This window comes from Aulonocara sp. 'chitande type north' Nkhata Bay, linkage group LG14, assembly GCF_057382095.1.
Source record: "Aulonocara sp. 'chitande type north' Nkhata Bay isolate Kocher_YH1m ecotype deep benthic linkage group LG14, A_spYH_male_GT1.1, whole genome shotgun sequence".
Taxonomy (NCBI): Eukaryota; Metazoa; Chordata; class Actinopteri; order Cichliformes; family Cichlidae; genus Aulonocara; species Aulonocara sp. 'chitande type north' Nkhata Bay.
The window spans coordinates 13,588,333-13,595,050 of record NC_141357.1 but is presented as its reverse complement, the minus strand read 5'-3'; positions in this window follow the sequence as shown (position 1 = coordinate 13,595,050).

Here is a 6,718-nt window from a genome sequence, read left to right as displayed (position 1 = left end):
TCCTTTTTTAACCATCCATCCATTAGATATACATGTTTGTTCTGATCATTGCAAAAATGCAATATGTTACACATCACTTGGTACCTTTTGGGTTTTTTTTTTTCTTCATTTCATATTTCATTGTCTTACTTATTTACACACCAGAGAAAATTATTTGTTACACTGATTGATATGTTACTTTCCTGTTAGTCCATAACATGAAATGCACTGTCACATTATTACCAGTCAAGCCGATTGTTCAGTCTGACGTCACTAGCCATGTCTGGGTCTAAATTCCGCTGCAGGTCCATATATCAAACGATCACTATGGCATTACTGAGAGTTGAAAAACTGTCTAAAGTCTTTCATCTTTAATAAAATGATCAGCGTTCTGCTCTACCAGGTGTAACAATTGAGTTTAACATCCAGGCATCCATGAAAACGGAATTTATGACATTTAACGGAGTTAGAAGTTAGCAGGGAGTTAGCTCGCTAGCTTCTATCTAAATAAAATATAGCATGTCCTGACTGCGGGGTTTAGGAAACAAATTAAAACATACAGCTCTGTTATCACTTCCAGTATAAATGAAGACAGAAAACTAAACAGCAGTGACGTTTGTAGGGTTACTGAAGTTGGGCTAGCTATAGCTAATGATGTGCTACGTGACCGCTAGCGACACAGCTATGTTAGCATAATATAAACAAGCTAACTTTTTTTCCACTCGATAAAAGTTAACGTGAGTGTTCTCGGTGATCAGGAACAAATGTAATCGCATGGCAGGATGCTGTAAAAGGACCAAATTTCAGCCAGGAGAACAACTGAGATAATCCATCCACAATACGAGGTTAGTCATTCATATACTGCTGCATGGGCTGGGCTGTAGTTACATCCTAAGGTTTTAAAACTGAGCTTAAATAAATGATTAGTGGTAATAAAAGCCGAGGGAGCTCAACAGGGATCACTGACTGTTTTAGGAGCTTTTTGAGATCAAATAGAAGAAAATACATAACATTAAACATGTTAACAACACAAAAGCCATATTAAACGCAGACTACTTTAGACCTGGAAGTAAGATTCGTCGCGTCATCACTGAACAACCGGATAGTGTTAAGCTTGAGCTACTTATTGACTCTCTGGCACAAATCCCAACAATTTGTCTTCTAGTGTTTGTTTGACCACACAGAAAGAAAGTCAGAATTCTGACTTTTTTCTCAGAATTCTGAAAAAAGAGGCCCCCACTTTTTTATTCCAGTAGCCCGAATCGTCTTCTGTACAGAGCTGAAAATACAAAGCAAAGCTGAAAACCAGCGCGAAGACACTTTAAAGCAATCAACTACAATTCTACACTGTAGAACCATGTACAGGGAGAAATGTAAGCCAATGTGCTACAAGCCTGGCTGCTCATCACTGCTTTTGTTACCTGATAAAGATCAGGCTCTGACTGCTGGGCTGAGGTTGGCATACATTAAATCTGCTTTGATAGCTTCCTCTTAGTATGTTGTGGTATGTGGGATTCTTTTATCATTAGCAAAAATTGGCTAATTCTATTCAAGGCTACCACTAGCACAATAACATGAGTAGCATAAATTTGGCTAATAGCTAACCTAATTTTATATATATTTATTGTTTTTCAATTTATTGTTTTCTGTGTATTAATAAAGAAAACACTTTGTGAAATTTTATACTAACAAAGGTATTTGTTTCTTTTCTTCCCACATTGCAAAGCTAGGACATCACAACAAAGTGATTGGTCAGGTGCAATGTTGATCTTGGAACATTATTATGACAATGCAGGATCAACACCAAGATGGGGAAGCGCATTATGCATTATCAAAAATGTTGTGTGATTACAGGAACAAGTAAAAATCAATATAGCACCAGTTGTCACAAGCATGATAACATAACTCTCGCTTTATGCTGCAGTCTATTTAGAGTCCTGGCATCGCCTCATGTCTTTGCACTGAGTGGAAAACAAAGTCACCAAAGAAAACTGGCAAGGATTCAGACCTCCATGCAATTGCCACAGTAGGAACCCCTTTTTCAGAGTCAAAGCTAACCTGTGCTATCAAATCCTTCATCCATTAACACCGCTAACAGCTGTAGCCATGTTGCGACTTATAGCATCCCATCATTCACCTCTGTCTTTGACAGTATTGCGCAGCATATTTTCTTTTACTACTATGCTATGCCACCAAGTGAGTATCTTTCAACTGTTCCAAGGATCTGTTCTTTACACTATGATAGCTCAAGTACACATTATACGAGCAGTAATTAGTCTCAAAGCTAGAAAGCCAAGCTGTACTCTGATCTCATCCAAGAGGAAAAGTTGGAGCTGCTCCACTGAGAATGAATCAGAGGTGACTTTGTTAATGAAGATTAAAGGATGCATTCAGTGTCTTTACTACAACGCAGACAAGAAGCAAACCTACATCAAACCATGCACAGATTGTTTTGATCTATCTTAGACCCAGAAGGCAGTTTCAGTAATACTTCGATTTTGAAATAATGTTTTCAGCTCTGGAAGAGCTTTCATAATGACAACAGTGCAACAAATCTGACACTTCAACTACAAAGGTGATACAGAAATGTCAGATTAAAAACCATGGTCGAGAAACCAAAAGCACAAGTCTACAGAGAAACAGCTAATAACAGCTGTGTGTAGTTTGACAAACATTCCTATCATGTATAATAGGAGATTTAAATGTTCTTGTGAAGTTAATCACACAACATGTGGGACATATAAACCCAAACAAAAATAAAAACTTAAAGACAACAAAATGATGAGTTTAAAGGGTCTGGCTACAGTGCTACTGCACAAAACCTATTTCTGCAAACAGTTTTTATACTTAAACCTTTTAGACACCAAGCTACCATCTTGTTAAAGAGTACTGAGCCAATTATACACAACTTGATATCTGACTTTTAACAATGAGACAATATAATACTGCACAATAAACCTCCAAAACTAATTTTCAGCAAGAGGCCAGCTGAGGTTCATAAAATATCGGCTTTGCCATCTGGTACTTAACATCTCTAACTTTACTGGTAGGTGTGTGAGTGTGCGAATCAAAATGGACAGCACATTTGCTCTTAACTTTTAGACATGACTCACCTTTTGATGAATGCGGATCCGCACCGACAGACAGATGGATGGATAGACATATAAATAACGGGAGCACAAACTGCAGGAACAACACAAATTTGAAAAAGAAAGCAAAGACAATGAAAGACAAAAAGTCAAGCATGCAGCAACATCTGAAAAGGGCGACAAAGAGAATGGGTGCTGGAGAAGCAGAGACAGATTGACCTGCTCAGGTAAAGAAAAGGAGGAAGGACAGATGAAAAGGAGAGGTGGAGAGAGGCCCACACCTTGTCTTCCTCCACTCAGATGCGTTGTGAAATCTGCTCACTCACCGGCTGGTGCAGAGAGAGAGAGAGGGGGGTGGGGGGCGGGGTTGGGGGGGGGTCGAAGTATGGGGTGAGATGAAGGTTAACCAGAGAGGTGAAAGTGGTGGGTGGCTGGGTGGATGGCTATGAGAGGATGGAGGTATGGAAATAGAAAAAAGGAGAGGGAAGGGACTAAGAGCTCAGTGTTTCTCTGTAGCTGTATTCAGAGCAGTATGGCACCACTGCAGCATTTCACTGGCTTGGCCGTCCCAGAAACAGATCCTCCACTCCCTCCCTCTCTCCGCCTCTCATCTCTCCTCCCTCCTTTGCCTCCTGTCATCTCTCCTCCCCTAGCTCCTGTCATCCCCCCACCTGCTCCCCTGACCGCTCATCCCTTCTTTCCTCCTGTACCCATCCTGTCTTTCCTTTCCTTTAACTTCTCTTCCGCTGACCCACATCCTCCACTCCTGATCCTAAATGTTCTCTTCTTCTCTCTTTAGTGCAACATCCTCTCTTGCTTTGCCTTCCTTCTTTACACACATCCAAGGTCACCCTGTCCAGTGGCAGGTGTGTGAGCATGTGCTCACATGTGACTGTGTGGCAGTGTGCATATGCAAAGATGGATGTGTTGATTTATCACTGTATATGTGTATGCATCTCATTCTGCCTCTTTTGCCGTGTGCATATATCATGGATTTACTAAGAATTCATCTACATATTTGCCTACACATACCTTGCTGTGTAAAGGCAGAGGATGTCTCTCACTATGTATCAGTGCAACCCACACATACTCGAACTTGGAAATGACATTAAATTCCAAACGATGTATCATCTGACAACATGTGGGTGTGTGCAAGCTGGGGAGGTCAAGGATCCATCGCGTCTGTTTGGATAGTTCTGAAAAAAAGGAGAAAAAACAGGAAATAAAATCTCGAAAGTGGTAAGGAGCATGCATAATACACATCATCAGTGTTTTATTTATGTTTATTCATCTTTTATTTTTTTCTTGGGTCAAACATCAAATGTGTTTGCATTTTTTGTTTGTTTGTTTTTTATAAGACTGAATGGTGTAATTAACACCAATGATCATTATCATTGTGTGATAATTAAATATTAATCTGTGAAAATGTGTCAGACTCTAGAAAATGGAATTCTTTAATGTAGTGAAGATAAAATCATGTATCAGCAGACTTTATAGTGTTTTTGCTTACATTTAAATGTGCAGAATGTTGCCTTCCTCAACCTTATATCAGTTTTCCCGAGCAATAACAACAATTTAAATAATCAAAATCAAAGTAAAGAAGAACAAATACACAGACATTTGAAGATGTTCTTAAACATGTCAACATGTTGTGGTGTTTTGTCTGTGGATATTCACTTGCAGCCAAAGAGTACAGTGGGCGGGATGAGTCTGTTATGACTGTAGCTTATTTTGTGTATGACTAATCTGATTCATTTATAATTTTCTTCAGGATGTTAGATGTGATTGTGGGGTACACAAGGAGTGCTAGCAATTTACAGATGACGAACAGTTCCATTTGCAAGGCTGCAGTGCCGCAAAAAAGTAGTCTCGCTCTTTCAGCTTAATGTTATGATGGCAGGTAAAGGCCAGTAGACTTGACATGAGGCAGAGGCAAAATTTGTTGCTTGCTTACGTTTTACTTACATCACTACGTGAAATGGGAAATTATACTGGGTGTAGAAATTGTTATGAGAAATGGCCCTGTGTGGCTCTGACGTTAGTGACAATATTATTAATGTGTTTGTTGATTGGTAGGGAAGACATGAATCTTGTGAATGAGGCCAGGCTGTACATTTCAACTACAACTTGTCGCAGTGGTCCTTCGCTGAGTTGGGTTGAAGGCCAGGCTTAGATTATTGAAAGGTATGCTATGGTCAGGTAATGCCTTGGTGCATCCATGTTTTGTAACATGGTGTTAAGAAGACCCTTTATACATTGCAAGCAAACAATCAGGCATAAAAACAATCCTATGATAGGCTCCACCCTTTCTGTAGTTGACTGTCAGTATTGCTACACTCAAATAAAGTCCAATAACACCACAATTCAATTAGAGGGAATTAGAATAAATATTTTTATTAAACCATGACATTAACACATTTAACCACAATACACACTCAAAATTATGCAAAGTCATTTTCTGCAACACTTTATTTAACAGAATTCTTTTACATTTTAACACACATATTTACTCACTTTGCTCACCTGAATATTTTTTTATATCAATAGGTAGTTTGTTCCAAACTTTTATGGCAAACAAAAGAAAACAAAATCACAAACTCGAGGGTTAAAACTTTATTTTGCAATGTTATGATCGCCTATTTTTTACAGATGAGACACCACTTTGCATCACTCTGTTTGAGTCAGAACACATGATGTGTCGCACATGAACAAGTATCAAATAGCCTAGTATGTTCATTAATCAACTGTGATAAATCAAATATACATATAAAATATTGCAAGTTTTAAACTATTTGATTTACTAACTAATTTACTGTTAAATCTCCAAAAATATATATTTCTTGTTGCATAAAGAAAAGCTAATTAATTAATAAACATTATACAAATGTATGTCAGATACAGATTTTTGTCTTCCGTAATAATAAAACTATGAAAGCTAAAGTGCAGTAAATGAAGGCTTCTTTTTTGGAAACAGCTGTATTGGTTGAACTTTAATGAGGAGGCCTGCAGATATAAGTGATATGTCAAGCAAATCTAAAGGAGACACAGGTCACACACATATGGAAGCGCTGCATAATTATTGTATGCCCATAAACCTATTTTTGTTTGACATTTTAAATGGGTCCATTTTGCACAAAGATCATGTTCTCACTTCTTTCTGGCATTTTGCACGCAAGTATCTGGGGGGTCCTTCTGAACTTTTCTAGCCAAAGCCACCATCAGTAAGCTTGGTGGAGTTTTGTCTTTGTCAGGCAGCAAACAGGCAATATGGGTTTTGTCCAAATTTGTATGAGAAAAAGTCTTGTTCAAATTGAAGATCTTGCTTAGGAACCATTCCAATAGATCACCTAAAACTTTGAATCAAATTCTTGAGATGATCTAAAAATCGAAAAAAGTGCTAATACCAAAAGCTTGTCAGTCGTTGTTGCTATCTTCAAGTGAATTGCTACCATGTGAACTGTGGACACTATGCTCGCACATACTGATTTTATTGGGGGATAAAAACCTGAAAACTCTTTACAAAAAATTCCACTGTAGTGATATTTTGATGACAAACTCAACACTGCTGCTGTGAAACTCAAGTATAGGGAAGAGAGCCACTGGAAGCAAAATGCGATTGCCAACACAGATATAAAGTTGAACCATGAAAT